The 21,592-nt window shown below is 37.2% G+C and overlaps 1 protein-coding gene across 5 annotated transcripts in view; it reads left to right on the top strand.

Moving 5' to 3' along the window:
* The window catches only part of EML4 (EMAP like 4), a 162,741-nt gene that overhangs the window by 20,157 nt on the left and 120,992 nt on the right, over positions 1-21,592 (top strand). Inside the window, exon 2 of one of the 5 annotated variants that reach the window (XM_063648783.1) lies at positions 18,350-18,470. The exons of the other annotated variants lie outside the window; for them this stretch is intronic. The gene's annotated coding sequence lies outside the window, so the exon portion shown is untranslated. The remainder of the gene's footprint in view (positions 1-18,349; positions 18,471-21,592) is intronic. 5 annotated transcript variants of the gene reach the window in all.

Below are 21,592 nucleotides of genomic sequence, written 5' to 3'. Positions count from 1 at the left end.
TTGATATCATACAGTTAGTGTGATAAAGCGCTGAAGCCCAAGTCATGCCTTTCAAAATACGGTGCTTTCCACTATACGATACTTCTTTCATTTGCTGTTGTTCTCTTATGTTGAATATTGAAGAAAGAGTGTTTTATGAATAATTCAATCACAAAATTTTATTTAATTATATAGCTATATGAAGACAGCTAATCCATTTCCTTGGTTACTAACATCATGAGACATATTATGAAGTCAAAATTCCCAGTCTGAAATGCAAAGAGGAAAAAAAAAAGTCATCAAAATTGGGCTTTTTTTTTTTTAGGTGATGGTGTTTTACAACCAGAAGAGGTACTTATAATTTGATTTTAAATTTAGAAATGCAGGGAAGAGGCAAGATTTGTTAAAAGAAAGCAGAAATATTCCTTGAAAAATTATTTTAAGAATTAAAGATGTTCTTTTCAGGATGATAGAACTTAAGCTTTAGACTATTTGAGTGTGTATGTGTTATCTATATTCTCTTTTGTTGCCAGACCTTCTATTCTTTGCAACCTTAAGTCTCTTCCCTCCCATTCCCTCCCCCTGCTGAGTCCCCCCACAATGTCAGGTCATAGTTAGGAGGTTCTTGCAGGAGTAGTGATGAAAGATAATGGTGACTAGAGTTTGAGTAGTGATGGCAAAAGAAACAGTAGGGTTTGGAATGTATCTTGAGGGGCCTGTGGATGTGCTTGATAAATGGATGTAAGGGATGAAGAAAAGGAATGAATCACGGATAACTCCTAGTTTTTCAGCTTGATCAACTGGGTAGTACTATTTAGTGATGTGGGGAAGACTTAGATGAATTAGATGAGCTATACAGTGAATGAAGGGAAATCAGATAGAAGCTATTTTTTTAAGTTTTGTTTTCATAAAAAGTAATATCACATCTCAGACATTGGAAAGGTAGAGACTAGATGAAATTACTTATGATCCTGACTTCCTGACACAATAATTTTAAGTGTTTTGGTGTGTATCTTCATAGTCTTGTATAGGGGTTGGCAACTTTTCTGTAAAGGCAGCTACTTAACTCTGTTGTAGCATGAAAGCAGCCATAAACAATATGTAAACAAATGAGTGTGCTTGTGTTCCAGTAAAGCTTTATTCATGGACACTGAAATTTGAACTTAATGTAACTTTCGCATATCGCAAAAAATTCTTTTACTCATTTTTTTCCCCAAACATTGAAAAATGCAAAAACCATTCTTTGTGTGCAGGCCACACAAAAACAGTTGGCAGGCCAGATTTGGCTGTCTAGCCAGTTTGCAGGCCCCTGGTCTTGTGCATTTGTTTTATGGTTGTAGTCATATCTTACATTGAATTTTATTACCTACCTTTTCTACTTTATATATATGCATACTTTTTAAATTGAAAGACAAAGTGATTGCATTTGTTGAATAGTAAGCCCTGATAAACTTAGTTTACAAAGTGCCTTTATGTTCATTATTTTTTTTAATTCTTAGAATAACCATGGGAAGTGTGTGTCATGCTTATTATAAAGTAAAATATGTATTATGTACATAATTGAGGATAAGTTATACATTATCACTGGAACTCTGTCTCTTCCATTTCTCTCTATATGTTGGCTTTATTCTCTGAAATGATCTTCCCCCAGCAGCAGTGGTCATGGCTACCAGTAGCTCTGGAACAACATCCTCAAAATTTCCCTCCCTCAACACTAGTTTGAGAAATTCTAAGGCAGGACTTTGGTCCTGTTACATCAAAATTTCATCCCCCTGTTAATCATTATGTGTTGAAAAGGCAGGGTCATGTAGGAAGATAAGAGTTCTCATTTAGAACCAATGTTTAGAAAAACAGGAGGGAGAGTGGATAGTTTCTCAAGTGAAGGATAGGGTAGTGCAGACATGGCCACCTGGGGGAATTATGAATTAGCCACCCCCAAATTGTGTCTGTTGACATTGTTTAATATTGATTTAAAATTATTTAATTTTATGCTCTTTTCATTTACCTATTTGTATTATACTCAGTTCTCTTTGCCATTGCCACTTTATGTTTTATCACCACCTCAAACTGAATTTTAAAAATCCCTAGTTTTGCTGGGCGTGGTGGCTCACGCCTATAATCCCAGCGCTTTGGGAGGCCAAGGCGGGCGGATCACCTGAGGTCAATAAGAAACCTGGCGGGGCACGGCGGCTCACACCTGTAATCCCAGCACTTTGGGAGGCTGAGGTAGGTCATTTGAGGTCAGGAGTTTGAGACCAGCCAGGCCAACATGGTGAAACCCCATCCCTACTAAAAATACAAAATTAGCCAGGCATGGTGGCACATCCCTGTAATCCCAGCTACTCAGGAGGCTGAGGCAGGAGAAACGTTTGAACCCGGGAGGCGGAGGTTGCAGTGAGCTGAGATCACGCCATTGCAATAAGAGGGAAACTCTGTCTCAAAAAAAAAAAAAAAAAAAATCCCTAGTTTTGAATGTCATGTCCCCAATAGTCTGGGTCTTATACCTCAGTGAAAGTTACTCTTTTCTTTGCTTTCATTTTTTTTTTTTTTTTTTTGCGGTGTAGTCTTGCTCCTCTGTTGCCCATGCTGGAGTACAGTGGCACAATCTCGGTGCTTAACTGCAACCTCTGCCTGCTGGCTTCAAGAGATTCTCCTGCCTCAGCCTCCTGAGTAGCTGGGATTGCAGGCACCCACCACCATGCCTGGGCTAATTTTTATATTTTTAGTAAAGACAGGGTCTCACCACGTTGGCCAGACTGGTCTTGAACTCCTGACCTGAAGTGATCCACCTGCCTCCTCCTCCCAAAGTACTGGGATTACAGACATCAGCCACCGTGCCCAGCCTACTGTTTTCTTTTTAAAAGACCATATTCTGACCACTGCAGTCCCTCAAATATTAGAGTCCTTTTATGACAAAAATCTTGGTCATCTCCTGCCTCTTTGATTGCAATATGAAGAGCTAGATGAGAAATAGGTGAGCATCATTTGGAAACCCCAGACATTAAAGCATGAATGTATTTTGCTAGAATAACTGGCTCCCACTAGGATTCAAAAACCCAGAAAAACAGTGATAAATGAAGCAGTTGCTCTTTTGAGTCTTCAGAACAACTGATTCCAGTATCATGATTCTCACTTTTCTGTGGTCCTTATCTAGAGACCCTGAGATTCTTCGTGCATCTGCAGAAAGCATTTAGGGTTTTGCTAATCTGGAGGAGTGATGAAACTGCTTTGCAGACTCTGAGGTAGTATGTCAGGGAGGCGGTGGAAACCGACATGTTTGGCTGGTTGGCTCCATTTAGCCAAACCTTAGTCTTTAGCTGCAGTACAATATGTTTCATAGTAAATAACAGTCATATACCACATATGAGGGTATTTCCATAAGATTTTAATACCGTATTTTACTGTACCTTTTCTGTGCTTACACACCATTGTGTTACTATTGCCTACAGTATTCAGTGCAGTAATATGCTGTACAGGTTTGTAGCCTAGGAGCAATAGGTTATACCGTATAGCCTAGGTCTGTAGTGGGCTATACCATCTGGGTTTGTGTAAGTACATTCTGTGATTTTGCACAATGAAATTGCCTATGATGCATTTCTCAGAACTGACACATGTCTGTACTGCAAAACGTGCATGCAGTTTATTCTGCTGAAGGAAAAATTAGTAGAAGGTGGTTTTCAGATGAAGAATAAAAAGAGGAAAAGCATTTAGAATGGTGTCTGCTGTGTGTTTGTTTAGACTGACAGTGGAAAATTTCTTAGCAAAGAAGTTGCTATTGCAATTTTATTTCTTAGGGCCAAACCCAATCTGATGCTATAATGAGAACTAAAATGATTTAAATTCCTTTAAGTTTTGACCTTTTTCATTTCTGAGATTTCTTAAAGGGACATTGTTGATATATTTTGCTTTTAAGTTTTCACTTTTGTCATTGATCTATTGGGTCATTATAGGCGTTCTTTTTTTTTTTTTTTTTCCTTTTTTTAATGAAGTGGGATCTTGGTATGTCACCTAGGCTGTTGTGCAGCAGCACAATCATGGCTCACTGCAGCCTTGACCTCCTGGGCTCAAGCAGTGTTCCTGCTTCAGACTCCTGGGTAGCTGGGACTACAGGCATGCACCACCATACCCAGCTAGTATCTTTATTTTTTTGTAGAGATGGGATCTCACTATGTTGCCTGTACTGTCTGGAACTCCTGGGCTGAAGTGATCCTCTCCCTTTGGCCTCCCAGAGTGCCGGGATTACAGGCCTGAAACACTGTGCCTGACCTGCAGTCTTATTTTAAAATGTGTTAACATTACTTTATTGTGAAATAGTTGTAGAATTTCCCTTTTACCATTTTTAGGGTAATTCATGTTTGCTCATTTTAAATTTTATTAATCATTGTTTTTAAAGCCTATATAAATATACTCAAAAAGATAGTCATCATAAATTTATAATGTGTAATGTTAATGGCTTATTTGAAATGGGATATCCTGTGGTGTTTGGTTAAGGAAATCAAGTCCTTTTAAATAAGATTAGGCAAAGTATATTTGTATATTTTTCAATTATTTTCTTTATATTTCTTTTTTCTTTTTTTTTTTTTGTATCTAGTCCTGAATCCTAATCCAGATCTGTATTTTTCACTTCTCTCTCTCTTTTTTTTTTTTTTTTTTTTTGCACTGGATAATTTATATCGTTGTTGACTTGTACTATGGAAACAAATTTTTTGTCAGAAAATATTTTGTGAATATTTTCCCCTACATTGTGGCTTGTCTGATTACTTTTTTAATGATACCTTTTGATTGAGTAGGACTTTTTAATTTACCTTTTTTATTTCTTTTTTTTTTAGACAAGGTCTTGCCCTGTTGCCCAGGCTGGAGTGCAGTAGCTCATGTGATGCCCAACCTCCACCTCTTGGGCTCAAGCGATCGTCTCACCTCAGCCTCCCAAGTAGCTGGGACTACTGATGTGCACCACTATGTCCAGCTTATTTTTGTAGTTTTCGTAGAGACGGTATTTTTACCATGTTGCTGAGTCTGGTCTCGAACTCCTGGGCTCAAGCGATCCACTTGTCTCAGCTCCTAAAGTGCTGGGATTACAGGAGTGAGCCACTGCTTGGCAGGGATCTTTAATCTTGATGGTCTGATTTATTATTTGCTCCTTAGGGCTTTGGCTTTTAGGTCTGTGTTCTACCTTAGATTAATTTCTGTGTATGGTGTAAGATAAGAGTTAAAAGTTAATTTTTTTCTTACAAATATCCTTATAAACGGTAACAAACAACATTGTTTGGCAAAGATTTTGCTTTATTTCCAAATTAGGTAATCAGTATTATATTATAAAATTGTTAGTTCTTTCACAGGAGTTGCATGGTTAGCTAGCTCATTGATTACAGAAGCTGTATTTTTTAGGTCAGAATTATGGGTTTATACCTTCAGGATCTAGTTAACTTGGCCTTGTTTTGTGGCCATGGAATGTATTTCTCCTAACTTGCTTTAGTCATTTGTTAGATTTGTTTCATTGCAAGTAAGAGGGTATATGATAACTTCATCATGCTACCAGATAAAACATTAGAGCATATGCCTTACATGACTACTATTAACTAATTTAATTTTGTGTGAAAGAGATTACATTATTACATTTTAAGGATACAGTATTTATAGTATTATAATGTTTAATGTAGCATACTCAGTTTTTATGCCATACTAAAATAAGCAAAAATAAATTGATTTTAGTAAACATTAGAAAATAATTTTTCAGAGTTTTGTATAGAGTGGGAAATGTAGATCTGATACTGTGAAGTCCATTTGTTAGGTTTTGCGGGTAAATAATGCTAAGTATAAAAATACATGACATAGAAAAATTTAAAATGTACGTTTGCATATGCTTGTGCCAATATATAGACCATTCCATAAACCCAATCATTGGCTTACATTTCTGCGATACCAGCATTAAACATGAGTTATCTTTTAAGAGGCTGAATTTGAATTATATTACTCTGTTAGGACTTGTGCCAGCTTTTGGTTAATCATTATCTTCTTGATTATATTTGGTTCAAGATGACTCATTTTTCAAGGAGCTTTATTGCAACATTACATATTTACTACAGGAAGCCTGGATGGAAATGGAGCATCAGGTTATTGGAGATTTTTTTCTCCAATCTTTATTGTACCAAGTGTTATTAAAGTTAATTATTTTTCAATAACTGAATTCCCTGTGAAACCTAGTACTTCATTAACCAACTGTTAGAGGATCAGTTATTCCTTTTTCATGGCAGACAAATATATCTTTGATGATTGTTTAAATATTGGTCATACTTCCATACTATACATTGACCAAACTTAGATGTAGTATTTTATTCTCATCAAATTGAGTATGGTCATTAACTGAGAATTTTGGAATCAGAGAGATTTGAGATTGAACCTTGTTTGTAAAATTGACTAGCTTTGGAAGCTTGTGCAAATACTTCTCTGAACCCTAGCATTCATTCAGTCATTAATGAGTGAATTAATACATTCATTTATTAATGAATTTGGATAAAAATATTTACCTTGCAAGATCAGATTAAAAGGACATATAAAAGTATTAGCACTTAATATGTGCTTAATGATGATCACCATCTGTTGACACTTGCTTATGGTATATATTGAGGTTAGGAGTGCCAATCATTTAGCCCTTCTCTCTCCAGGTTCTAAGAGATAAATAATGGGCACAGCATCTGTTTCTAAAATTTAGACTCTCTGATAACGGCAGAATTTGAGACCAAAACATGGATCTAAGGATAAATTGAGAGTCTGCTGCAATCACCAACAAATCTAGACTGTGAGACTATGGTAAGAGTTCAGTCTGCCATGTCTACTCTGACTACACTTAATCTGGCAGCTGGTGAGAAGATTAGAGGCTTACTTTATGTATCTAGTTATCAGCCTAACAAAGAGCTGGAGTGAGAAAGGGAAAGATGGCCTTGTTTTCTATGCAGTAACCTAATTTCCTTCTTGTTAAAAATAAGGTCCAAGGAAAGCTAAATCTAACCCACCAAATTAGTAACTTCCCTTCCCCCTCTACCCCTGCAGGAGTTTGTGGCTTGAGTTTGTGGAGGAGAGACTGGGAGAGTTTTCTGTAATACCTAATACAGTAACCACCCTGTCTCCACCCTGCCCTCTACTGTGGGAAAGAGAAGGGAAGTCTCATTCTTTATAATAGGAGATTAGTGTAAGAGTGCCCCCTACTTTGAAAAAGTAAATTTCACTTATGTTCAGTGTTTTTGTAGGCCCATAGAATAAATACAGTAGAAGAGCCCTGCAGAAATGAAAAGCCATGCTAGGAATCAAAGTAAGTGTTGGTTTAAGGAAGTAAATTGTGTCTTTATTTATTTTTTGAGACAGGGTCGCACTCTGTCACCCAGGCTGAAGTGCAGTGGTGAGATCACTGCTCACTGCAGCCTTGACCTCCCAGGATCAGGTGATACCCCCTCCTCAGATTCCCGAGTGGCTGGTACCACAGGCACGCACCACCACTCCTGGCTAATTTTCGTATTGTTTTGTAGAGATGGGGTTTTGCCATATGCCCAGGCTGGTCTCCAACTGTGAGGGCTCAAGTGATCCACTTGCCTCAGCCTCTCAAAATACTGGGTTTACACGCATGAGCCACCACGCCCCATCTTTTAAACTTGTTAATAGAAAAATTGATGTTGGTAAAGAAAAAGAACCCCCAAAAAGATAGATATAGGCAATAAAAATCACAAGTCATCTATTGGCAGGAGGTGATAAGAGTTCTGTTTGCAAAGATATATTTAAGACACCTGCTTAAATACTAGAATTTTTTTTAATGAAAATATTAGTAAATCCAAAACAATAGTCTTCAGAAAAACAAAATGGTGTAAACTCAACATAAATTGTGAATCTGTTCTACAAATGAGTAATTTTACATATCTGTGGAATATATATTGGTAGTGAATATTTTATCTTAAAAAGCAAAAATTTGAGAGTGATCATTTATTGGCACTTCTGAAGAAACCAGTAAACGTGTAGCAAAATAGTGAATAAATGTCAGTTAAGCCAGTAAGTGTGTCATTAGCTATTGACAAAGATTACAGTTTTGGAAATAACTCCAGATGTGCTCCACCTCGCACCTTGTGTACTCCTTTTGCCAGGATTTATAAAATAGAATTAGAAGCACAATATATGTGTTTGTAATTTGAAGCATAGAGTGGTGGTTAAGAATCTGGGCTCCAGAGTCACAGTGCCTACGTGTACATCCTGGCACCTGCAATTACTAGTTTGTATCCTTGGGCAAGTTATTTAATCTTTCAATGTGCCCCATTTGTAAAGTGGTAGTAATACAAGTACCTAGTTGATAGGGTTGCTTATCAGTGACTTTATTGGAATTATAGAGACCGTTTGCTACAGGTTAGGTAGTGAATAGAAAATGATAATGTCCAAACACCTGTAGCTTGCTCCTACCAGAACTTCTTAAGGGAAATAGAGGGAGTCTGACTTAAAATTGAATTTTTTTTTCTTTTTTGGTTGGTAGAGATGTGAATATATATTTATATTATATATTATATATTTATATATATATAATATATATTTATATTATATATTTATATATATAATATAATGTATAATATAAATATATAATATATATTTATCCTGAGGGAAAATGACCAGTGGATAGAACAGATGTGAGAGAGAATGTCTCTAAAGATAGTAATAGGGGAGACACTCTAAAGCACTGGGGGAAGGCTTGGTGTTTAACTCAAGAGGCACCTGTTTTAATGAGTTGGGAGGGGGCTGGGTGTGGTGGCTAACACCTGTAATCCCAGCACTTTGGGAGGCCAAGGTGGGAGGATTGCTTGAGACCAGGAGTTCAAGCCTGGTCTTACGGGCAACATAGTGAGACCTCCATCTCTACAAAAAAAAAAAGAAAAATTTTAAAAGGAAAAGGTGGTAAGGATGCTAATTTGGGGAGGAATATTTCTACCTGAAGTCTGCTATTTTCTCTTTGAAAGAGGAAGTGAGGACACATCCTGAGAAGTATGAGGTGGAGGTGGTGGAATCGAAAGCTGGAAGAGAGTTGTGAGTATTTGGAATAGTTACTGGGGCAATGGGAGTTGGAGTTCACTTGGAAAATGTAGAGAGACCAAGATGGGTTTGATGACCATGGGTTTTTGTGGTGGTCTCTGTTGTGTGTATATATTCTCATTCCTTCCCTGTGTCTCTCTCTGCAGTACCCAGCAGCCACTGTGTAGAAACAGAAAAGCTGGGCAGTCAAAATGTTCTGGTATTGGTGGAGGCAGGACTTGACAAAGGAGAGTGGTGTGGGAAGACGCAGGGGCCAAAAGTTGAAAGTATTGCTGTGAGAGTGGTTGAAGTTATGTATCTTGGGGGTTTAGGCTGGAGAGGGAACACATTGAAGCCAAGACAAGGCTGATAGGTGGGGAGAAAGTGGAAGAACATTAACACCAAAAGTTTCCATGAAGCTAAAGAGTGAAGTGTGATGGGGAATAGGAGTGAAAGAGACAAAGGATAAGGGCTTGGGGTTATGGGCCAAGATAATGAGTTTTAAGATTTCAGATGAGTAATTGTTGTGGGTAATAAAGTGAGTGGTTATAGAGGTGGATTATTCAATTGGGTAGTGGCTATCTCTTCACTCCTTGAGGACAGCAGCTGGGATGTTCACATGGATCTGGAATTTGCCCAGGCTAATTGTGGCTGGAAAGGTAAATTAGATAGATCAAAACTTAGATGTAATCTGGAGAGTGACTGAGAAGTTGATTGATGATAATGATGAATAATTAGGTTAGTTGTTAGATCCTAGTTACAAGTAAAGGAGGAAGGTTTTGCAGGAGACTTTTGGAGTAATCATATGTGTGCTGCAATAGAAAGAAGACAGGACGATGCTGTTATCTCCCTGTTTTCTGTTGAGAGGTATAAGAGAAAGAATAGTTGCCGTTTTGACTCGACTGGAATGGAAGTGTTATCGTGTGGGAAAGCTGGTTTCAATTAGAGCCAAAAGGTAGACTGAGGTTCTGTAAAGGATCTAGAGAAGTTTATTTGAAAATAAGCATTACAAATGGCAGTAGTGAAAAAGGTTGGAAAAGAGGGTAACCTTTTGGGAGAGTGAATGAGTAAGCAAGAGAAGGAACCCAAGCCTCATGGAAATCCGAGGCCGTAATTTACTAGTCAGATGGTAAATGTATCAGGGAAATGAAAGTCATCTGTGGGTTATTGTGGAATCATGGAAAGAGACCGTTTGCTTTAAAGGATAAGTATATGGGGTATCATTTATGCCAGTCTTAAAAAAACAGTTTTGACATTGGATCATTCCTTAATGAGTTGAACAATGGCCGGGTAAATAAGGTTGCTGAGATTTAGAATAGAAATACCGGCCAGGTGCGGTGGCTCACACTTGTAATCCCAGCACTTTGGAAGGCCAAAGCGGGTAGATCGCGAAGTTAGGAGATCGAGACCATCCTGGCTAACATGGTGAAACCCCATCTGTACTAAAAATAAAAAAAATAAAAAATTAGCCGGGCATGGTGGTGGGCGCCTGTAGTCCCAGCTACTTGGGAGGCTGAGGCGGGAGAATGGCGTGAACCCAGGAGGCGGAGCTTGCAGTGAGCCGAGATTGGGCCACTGCACTCCAGCCTGGGCGACAGAGCAAGACTGCGCCTCAAAAAAAAAGGAATATCAGTACTGTGTAGACATGGGGAAAAAGAAAGAATTTCAACAAAAATTATGGCCTTTGCTCTGCATGTGACCTGTAAGCTGTAGATAGCAGTCTTTTTTGAATTTGGCATAAATGCTCTATGGATAAATGTTAATTTGAGGTTGTCAGATATTGTGGTTGTCAGGCATATTTAATTCAACAAATGCTGATTTCTTATTTGCTGGTCATTGAGATCAAAAGCGCTCTTTTTGGCTTGAACTCGCTTTCTCCAGTTGAAAAGATGGTTTCAGAAATTCTGGCACTAATTCAGACTTACAAACTTTCTTTGTAGAGACAGTAATCCTCAAGTTCAGCAGTTTGACTCTAAATATCATAACAATTCTAAATTCATATCTAAAGGAATGTTTTAAACCTTTTTTGGCATTTTTAAAGAGTTTTTGCAGACACTCATAGTCTTGGCATGCCTTCTGTTGAATCTTTGGTGGGAGAAAGAATGTAAAGTAAAGGACTGAAATTTCCAGCGCTTTGCAGGGGACAGTAGGGGAAATAAGGCAGGAAATGAGGGCCCACTTAGAAGGCAGTTTATTCCAAGTCTTTTCCACTTCTCCTGTTCTCCATGGGCTGCCTGCTGTATTCTCCCAAGGATGACCCTAAGAAATTAAGTGAATTGCATCCTCTAATTGTTGTCTATAGCAGTAATATGACAGAAGTATAGTACTTTTAAGTTCTTTTAAGTGAAGGATACCTGTATTCTAATTTCCATCCATCAAGTCGAATTTCTGAAGATTTTGTCAACTGTGCTAATTTTCAAAATGTTTTTGTTGGCTACATGCTAGCTGGAAATTATAACTCTGAAAGCATTACCATCAAAATCTAGCTATTAAGTAAATATATAAAACTAGTTTATCAAGCACCACTCTGTATCAGAATCTGCTTGATGTACTTTATGTGTATTGGCTCATTTAATCCTCATAGTAAGCTATGAAGGAGTTAGCATTATTATCCCCATTTTATAGAGGTAGAAACTAAGGGATGAATTAATTAACTTGCCCAAGAGCACACAGCTAGACTTAATGTATGCAGATTTTTAACTAGATTTAGGAAGTTGAACATAAGTCTAATAGAACTTTAAAAAGTTAAAAGTATAATGCTTTCTGTGATGAAGCAGTCCCACTTCTGAGTATATATCCAAAGGAATTGAAACCATTATATTGAAGAGATGCCTGCACTCTCATGTTCATTGGAGTATTTTTCACAATAGCAAGGATATGGAAACCACGGAAGTGCCCATCAATAGATGAACAGATAAGAAAAACGTACTCAGCTTTGAAAAGGGGGAAATCCTGTCATTTGCACAACATGGATGAACCTAGAAGACATTCTGCTAAGTGAAATAAGCCAGGCACATAGAGACAAATACCCAGATACCACATGATTTCACTTATATGTGGAAACTGAAAAAAAGTCAAACTCAGAAAATAGGCTGGGCATGGTGGCTCACGCCTGTAATCCCAGCACTTTAGGAGGCTGAAGTAGGCAGATCACTTGAGGCCAGGAGTTCAAGACCAGCCTGGCCAACATGGTGAAACCCCATCTCTACTAAAAATACAAAAAATTAGCCAGGTGTGGTGCTGCGCACCTGTAATCCCAGCTCCTCAGGAGGCTGAGGCAGGAGACTCGCTTGAACTCGGGAGGCAGAGGTTGCAGTGAGCCGAGATTGTGCCCCTGCACTCCAGCCTGGGTGACAGAGTGAGACTCTGTCTCAAAAAAAAAAAAAAGAAGAAGAAAAAAAGAAGTAGAAAGTAGAATGACAGTTGCCGGGGCCTTGAAGGGGTGTAGACAGGGAAAGGAGAGGCATTGGTCAAATAGTACAAAGTTTCATTTGGACAAGAGAAGTAGATCCTGGTGATCTATTGCACAGTATGATGTCTGTAGTTAGTGATAAGGTATTGTAGGCCAGGTGCAGTGGCTCACACCTATAATCTCAGTGCTTTGGGAGGCCAAGGTAGAAGGATTGCTTGTGGCCAGTAGTTCGAGACTAGCCTGGTGTATTAGTCAGTGTTCTCTAGAGGGACAGAACTAACGGGATACATGTATATATAAAAGGCAGTTTATTAAGGAGTCTTGACTAACATTACAAAGTGAGGTTTCACAATAGGCCATCTGCACACTGAGGAGCAAGGAAGCCAGTCTGAGTCCCAAAGCTGAAGAACTTGGAGTCTGATGTTTGAGGGCAGGCAGCATCCAGCACAGGAGAAAGATGGAGGCCAGAAGACTACATCAGTCTAGTCTTTCCATGTTCTTCTGCCTGCTTTTATTCTGGCTGTGCTGGCAGCTGATTAGATTGTGCCCACCCCGATTGAGGGTAGGTCTGCGTTTCCCAATCCATTGACTCAAATGTTAATCTCCTTTGGCAACACCCTTCAATCCAATCAAGTTGACACTCAGCATTAACCATCACACCTGGGCAATGTAGCAGGACCCCATCTCTACAAAAAATAAAAAAATTAGCCTGGTGTGGTGGTGAATGCCTGTAGTCCTAGCTGCTTTAGGAGGCTGAGGCCTGAGGATTCCTTGAGCCCAGAAGTTTGAGCTGCATTGAGCCATGATTGTACCACTGTACTCCAGCCTGGGTGACAGAGTGGGACCCTAACTCTAATAATAATAATAAGAAGAAGAAGAATATATTACATATTTCAAAATAGAATAAAATAGTGGATTTTAAATGTTCTCACCATAAAAAAGTAAGTATCTGAGGTTTGGTGGATATATTAGTTGGCCTGATTTGGCCATTCTATAATGTATGCATATATTGAAACATTACATTGTGTCCCATAAATACATATAACTATTATTTACCAGTTAAAAGAAAACTTAACGTAACATTTTCCATAAGTATATGAAGGTAAGGTTGGTTTTTTCCCCTCATGGTCCAGTAGAAATAGTTTATCTTTCTATCTGTGGTAGCCCTTTTTTGTTTATCAGAGAATCTGAAATAAAAACATTTTGAATCCATGTTGAATACACTATGATAGAGTTTTTCTGAACTTGAATAAATTTGGTTTGTCATTTTTAAGCAAAGTATATTGACATAGCTGTAATTAAAGTTATTAATATAACAAAGTTCACATGAACTTTATATAGATTTTATTTGTAGTACAGTGGACGGCATCATTACCTGTGGAAGCAGTTATACAAGATGGCTAGTCTGGAATCACAGATTAATATTAACAGCCGTTTATATACTTATTTTTTCAGACTTTATAGCCACCCTTTTTTTTTTTTTTTGCAGAAGTTCCCTCCCCGCCCATGTTTTGGTGTGAATTGCAGTTGCCTGAACATAAAGAGGGAAAAAAAACCAGAAAGGATTAATTGATAATATACTTTTATGCCACATGTATAGGCACAAAAAGGCCTGGACCTCAACAGTTTGATAGGGAAAGAGTCCCCTGTAACTATAGTAACTATAGTGGTAATAATAATGAAAATATAGTGCTTACTATAAGGTATAGTGCTAAGCACTCTGTATTTACTCCTTTATACAATACTGTTATCTTTCTTTTTCCCCCGAAGAGATGGAGTCTCGCCCTTTTGCCCAGGCTAGGGTGCAGTGACACAATCATAGTGCACTGCACCTTGAACTCCTGGATTCAAGGGATCCTCCCACCTCAGCCCTCCGAATAGCTAGGACTACAGGCACATGCCACTACACCGGGCTAATTTTTAAATTTTTTAATAGAGATGGGTCTCACTTTGTTGCCCAGGCTGGTCTCAAACTCCTGGGCTTAAGTGATCCTCCTGCTTTGGCCTCCCAAAGTGCTGTAATTACAGGTATAAGCCACCATACCTGGCCTATCTTTCTTTAAAAAAAATTAGAAGTTTTAGTTTTAGAACCATTAGATGACTTTCGACAAGCTATATAAGCAGTTAGTGGCAAAGACAGGTTTTGAACCCAGGTTGGTCTGATTTCAGTACCTACAGCTTAATCTCTTGTCTGCTGTGGTTTATGGCAGGGGCTGGCAAACTTTTTCTGGAAAGGGCCAGATAATAAATATTTTAGGCTTTGTGGGCCACACATCTCCATTGGAACTATTCCTCTCTGCTGTTTTTGTAAAATAGCCATTGACAGTACCCAAAAGAATGTGCCGGGGCTATGTTCTAAGAAACTTTTATTTATGAACACTGAATTTCATGTAATGTTTATGGGTCTCGAATAGCTGTTGTTCCTTGAATTTGTTTTTCAGCTGTTTAAAAATGTAAAAAATCATTCTTAGTTCTCTTACCATACAACTAAGGGATGCTGATGGGATCAGATTTGGCTTGTGGGCGGTAGTGTGCCAACGACTACTGAATGGCTTGCTGTATTTGTTTTTTTCTCCCTACTAGGATACATAGAAATGGATGATTCTTCTAACAGTTTTTCAGAATAAAGAAAAACTGTTACAGGTAGAGTTAGACCTAGTTAACTAGTTAACCTAGTTAGGTAGGTAGAGTTACAAGTTAGTAATTAATCTGTGTAAATGTTCTTTGCATCAGATATTCATGAATGCTAAGATTATGGGGTCCCTTTAATATTACAGTTCTTCCTATTACTATATCATATGGTTTTAGAAATCATAAATATTCACCTCTTAATCATTTGCAATACATTGCCATTTTGTTCTATAATCATCCAAAGAACTTTGATTCGAGGTCTTTTTGTATATTAGGTGTTGAGGTAATTTGATTCTTTTATTAAGAGAAAAATTTATTGGAAATAAAATGAAGGGTTCGCAACAAAGATGATTCATGCAGACTTTACAAAGTTTGCCTCTTAGATTACAATTTGACATTTATAAACTTGACCTTGTAGAATTTTAGTATAAGCTGGCTTATGTGCAACAAAAAACACTTCCCGATGTGATCACTGATATGATTCTGAATTAAAATGCTTAATGAAAACTTCGTGTTGACAAATCAACACTAATCAAATAATCTGTCCTTACACATAGTGAAGTTTATCAGCAAAAGTTGACATTTTTATATTTGGTAGGGAAAAGAAATATACTCTAAAAGTAAACTAATTTCAGCTTGCCCAATAATAATAATAATAATAGGTGTAGATGGTGTTGAATTAAATGCCCCTGCCCTCAGTCAGCTTCCCTGGCTTACCTAACTCACACTAAGCACTCAATGAATGTTTGCTCTTAGAAGCTGTGCGGTGTGGCCTGAATCAGTAGGCACTTAAATGAAGGAAGTGGAAGATCTGTTAGTGCAAAAGGAAAGGGTTTTTGTTGTTGTTGTTTTTTGTTTAAGGAAGTATCAACTTAGATTTTAGACAGAAATGGATAAGTTGTTTGTTACACCAATACTATGTCAGAATTATTTAGTGGTTGGCTATATAGCCTATGGTATGAAATCCTATTTTCTTTGGGTTAGAATTCCATAATTTGGCCCCAGCCTTCCTTTCTAGTCTTATTTTTACTCTCCTGTGTTAATAGACTATATAGTCAGTTTCCATTACTCGGTCATTTATCCACAAATATTCTGCCACTTTGGAATTTTCTTCTTTCTCTCCTCTACCTAGTCAGTTTCTGCTTAGATTTCAAGACCCAATTTTTTTTTCTTTCCCTAGGACCACTCTTGCTAATCATGATCATTTTTGCCTCTGAATTTCTAGCACTTACTGCATTTATCACTCATTTGACAATTACTCTTGTTCTGCTTTGTGACATTTCTTATAAAAGTAAGTAAATGTTTGTACAATATTTTTTAATCTGTAGACCTTATTCAAGTTTCACAGATTTGTTCCATATAGCATTCCCCCGCTCTGGTCCAATCCAGAATCAGGCATTACATTTAGTTTTTAGTTTTAATTAATATATTTTTTAGAGACAGGGTCTTACTCTGTCACCCATGATGGAGTGCAGTGGCATAATTGTAGCTTAGTATAGCCTCAAATTCCTGGGCTCAAGTGATCCTCCCACCTCAGCCTCCTAAGTAGCTGGGACTATAAGTGTACTCCACTGCATCCAGCTGAATTGTGAATTTCTGGGGGAGAAATGGGATTTCACTGTCTTGCCCAGGCGGGTCCCAAACTCCTGGCCTCAAGAGTCCTCCTGCCTTGACCTCCCAAAGTGTTGGGATTATAGACATGGGCACTGCACCCAGTCTGCATTTAGTTTTTATGCCTAGTTTTATGTCTAGTCGTCTTGCCTACTTTAATCTGGAACTGAACTGTTCCTGAGCCTTTTTTGTTCCTTTTATGACATGGACAGTTTTGAAGATTACTAGCCATTTATTTTGTAGGGTGTCTCTCAATTTGGTTTTGTCTGATATTTCTTCATGATCAGATTTAGGATATGCATTTTTGGCACATATACTACATAAGTGATGTGTTCTCAGTGCATCATGTATATTATTTTTGGTAAATAGTAAAATTTAAATCATCACAGTGAAGTACAATAATTGCTGGTTAGTTTGAATAACACAGTAATCAAGACAGTCCTGGGTTCAAATTCTGACCCTACCATTTGTTGATCATATAATGTTGGGTGTTACCTCTCTTTAGCTAATTTCTACATCTGTAATTGTAGATAATTTAAATACCTTTTGGTAGGTCAAAAATAGTTGCATATTGGCAGTTTTATAGGGATCTATTTAATATTTATAGATTTGTGAGATGAAATGAGACAATGCATCTGTCACTGAATACGTGTTCAGTACACTGTAGCAATAGATTACTTTTCAATATAGTTATGTAAAAATATGTCTGTGTGATTATTGGTTACGTTCTAAAATAAAATTATTTTTAAGTTGGATGTATAACACCTCCTGTATTTGATATTATCAGTTATCATTTGTAGTTTTAGAAAAGTAATTTTCAAATACAACCAAAACTTGTATAAACGTATATGTTTTACTGAAACATATCTGTGTATACACATACAACCTCCAAGTATATATTAATATAATACTAGATATAACTAGTTTTCGCATAAGTAATTTAAAGAATGTAAGTAGTACCGTAAGGGTAATTGAAGTGTCTTAGGGTTGTTTGCCACTGCACTGAATGACCTAGGACCTTATACTTTTTCACTTATTGGTATCTTTTTAAAAATATGATTTTCTCATTGATGGATGAGTTGTCAGTTTCTTGCTTACCTTAGCAGCTCTACCTGAACCACTTTTTAATTTGTTGCTTTTTATTTGCTGTTAATTGGAAAACCAGATTATTTTGGTTCCTACCCAGTTCTAATAAATTTAGTTAACAGGCAACTTATGAGGGCCAGAGGAACTTTCCTGAACTAAGTGGTCTTTATACTTACGGTTTTAGTTTGGATTGTTTTGGGGTCTTTTTCTGTTGACTTTCTGGTCTTGACTCAGTTCTGATTGGTTGAAGTTGAAAAATAAGTGACCTGTCTCTGAGTTTGGCATAATATAAAATGCGAATTTATAATATTAAATGTGAATTCACCTTTGCTTTACTGATGAGTAATTGATTTCCTAATTGTTCTGTGTTTTAGACAATCATATTTGAGCTATAGTTACATTATCTTATTTATAGGAAGTTTTTCTTTAAAAGTTGCAGTGAAGATTGGTAATTGAGAGTCCTGAAAATGGCAGTATTTGGATATGAGTACACTACAGTATTGACACTCTGAAAGTTGGACATCAGTATGCGAGAGCCTACTTTGTGATAGCAGCTCACACTTTCTATTTCATCTCTTCTTTGGTGGACAGGTACAAATTACATTTGTTTACTACCTTTTCAACTCATGTTTCTGCATTTATTCGTTTATTCTTCCTGGCCACTCTGGGAGGGAGGTCTTATGTCTTCTGAATAAAGGACAATGGCCATAAGGTGAGTAGATGCAGAGTGAGTATTCAAATTTTGAGATAAATTTTCATTCTCAAACCTACTTTGAATCTGAGTAATTTTGCCTTACATCATTTAGAACCAGATTTTTTTAAAGTTCTGATTTTGTATATATAATCAAAGAACTAAAATTTATATTTAAAAATTTTTATTTTATGTTAAATGTTTTCTTTACAATAGATTTATTTTGGAAACCTGCTCCTTTTATTTTTTTTCTTTTCTTTTCTTTTTGAGACAGAATCTCTGTCGCCCAGGCTGGAGTGCAATGGTGCAATCTCGGCTCATTGCAACCTCCGCCCTCTGAGTTCAAGCGATTCTCCTGCCTCAGCCTCCAAGTAGCTGGGATTACAGGCACCTGCCACCGCACCCAGCTAATTTTTTATGTTTTTAGTAGAGACGGGGTTTCACCCTCTTGGCCAGGCTGGTCTTGAACTCCTGACCTCATGATCCACCCTCCTCGGCCTCCCAAAGTGCTGGGATTACAGGCGTGAGCCACCGCGCCCGGCCTGGAAGCCTACTCCTTTTATTTATTTTTTTTAAGACAGGGTCTCGTTCTGTCTGGCTTTTTTTTTTTTTCCAGACACAGAAAGCCACATAGAACAAATTTAAATCTTGGTAAATTATTATGAAATGGACATCCTTGTAACCACAATCTAGAACAAGAAATAGAAGTTAGTCACTTCAGAAGTCCCTATAGGTACCCATCCCATTTACAGTCTCTTCCCTCCCAAATTGTCTACTACTCCTAGCTTTTGTAGTAATCACTTCCTATTTCCTTATGGTTTTATCCCCTAAGAGTCCATCGCTAGACACAAGAGTTTAGTCTTCCCTTTTTAAAATAAAGTATTTAAAATGCATCTTTATGATCTAATTATAAAGGAATGAGAAATTACAGTATATTAAAAAATCACTAATATGATACTAAAAGCAGTTATTTGGAAACTCAAGGCCCTACATAGCTAAAAACATGGTTTCAAAACATGAAATAATTTTTAGACAATTATGTTCACTTTTCTGGTTTTTTCCTTTTATACAAATACCACAAAGCAGAAGGGTACTTTAACTTTCTTTCAATACCCATCTTTTTTCCAAGATAATATGTTGTATTTCTTCTTATGTTGATTATCATTTGTGAAGGGCTTTTTCAGTTTCTAAAACAGATATTCATGATCTGATTTAATCCTCACAGCAGTCTTGTAATGTAGGCATATTCTTCTTTCCATTTTATAGATGAGGAAATGATAATGTAACTAGTAGGTGGTGAAGCTTTGATTGGACCTTTGATTAAAAAGGATTTCCTCATAAATGTTTTTCAAACTTTAGTTTTCTGAGTACTTACCTTCATGATTTTCCGAGTCTCTTAAAACTATTACTATTTTACTTAATAATTTTATTTAAAATGACTTTTAAAAAACTGATAAGACTGGCCGGGCATGGTGGCTCACACCTGTAATCCCAGCACTTTGGGAGGCTGAGGTAGGTGGATCACCTGAGATCAGGAGTTCAAGACCAGCCTGACCAACACGGAGAAACCCAGTCTCTACTAAAAATACAAAATTAGCCGGGCATAGCAGCGAGCGCCTATAATCCCAGCTGCTTGGGAGGCTGAGGCAGGAGAATTGCTTGAACCCAGAAGGCGGAGATTGCAGGGAGCCAAGATCATGCCATTGCGCTCCAGCCTGGGCAACAAGGGCAAAACTCCGTCTCAAAAAAAAAAAACCAAAAAAAAAAAGACCAATAGACTTCATTTAGAACAGTTTTACATTTGCAGAAAAATCAAGTAGATCATACAGTTTCCACACCCCCCCAATTCCCTTATTATCAATATCTTATATTAGTATGGTATGTTATAATTTAAAACCCAATAACACATTGTATTAACTAAAATCCATAGTTTATTAAGATTTACTTAGTTTTTACCTAGTGCCTGTTTTCTCTTCCAGGGTCCCATCCAGTTGTCGTATCTCCTTAGGCTCTTGGCTATGACCATTTTTTCAGGTTTTTCTTGGTTTTGATACCTTGACAGTTTTAAGAGCAGTATTGGTATATTGTAGCAGCATTGGTATATCAGATATATTGTAGAATGTCCCTCTTTTGGAATTTGTCTGATGTTTTGGGGAGGAAGACCACAGAGGGAAAGCGCCATCCTCATCACATCATAAGAAGTATATGTGAGCAACATGACATCATTGATGTTGTTGACCTTGATCACTTCACTGAGGTACTGTTTGTTAGGTTTCTCCTTTGTAAAGTTACTTTTCCCAATCCCTTTCTGTACTGTACTCTTTGGAAGGAAGTCACTATGCACAGCCCACACTTAAGAAGTGGGTGTGGAATTATGCTTCACTTCTTGAAGACAGTATATTTACATTTATTTAGAATTCTTCTGTTCCCTTAGATAATTTTTTCAGTCATTTATTTATTTCAGTATGGACTCATGGATATTTTGTACTTTGGGTTAAGATCCAATACTATTTTATTTATTTTGTTATTCAGATTGTTGGCCAGCTTTGGCCATAGGTTGGCTCCTATGCCTTTGACATACTCCCACCTTTTTAAAAATAAAAACTTTTTTGAGAACTTCCTTACTCTCTGGCACTATAGAATAATTTAGTTTTTAGAGATTTATTTTAAGATTAATTTTTATACCACTCAGTAGATAGAAAATCAATTTATGGAAAATACTTGTGTTTACCTTAAAAATTGGTTATGTTTAAATATTAGCAAAATGTTAGAGAGGTATTAGAAACTGAGACTTTCTTCTCAAAGTAATCAGAAGATCCATGTAATCTTCTGTCTCTTACACACTTCACTGGAGCATCCTGTCTCCTTTGCAACTATAACTCTTTTTAGTATTTGCTTTAACATTGATTGAAATACCTATAATGTGCTTGGTGTACCTACCACAGTAGATAGTGTGGAACATATAAAAGTATGAAGTATGGTCTCCCGTCATGAAGGGGCATACAGTTGGATTTTGTTAGGTCTGTAAGCATGGTTGAAAAAAAATCATATACTCCTGTGTGTTAAGTACAAAATGGTATGTGTGTGAGGCTTATATGAGTTTAGGAAAGGAAGGGTTCTGTGTTGAATAGAATAAAAGGAAG

Source organism: Pongo pygmaeus, chromosome 12 (assembly GCF_028885625.2).
Source record: "Pongo pygmaeus isolate AG05252 chromosome 12, NHGRI_mPonPyg2-v2.0_pri, whole genome shotgun sequence".
Classification (NCBI taxonomy): domain Eukaryota; kingdom Metazoa; phylum Chordata; class Mammalia; order Primates; family Hominidae; genus Pongo; species Pongo pygmaeus.
This window is presented reverse-complemented; position numbering and strand designations above follow the sequence as displayed.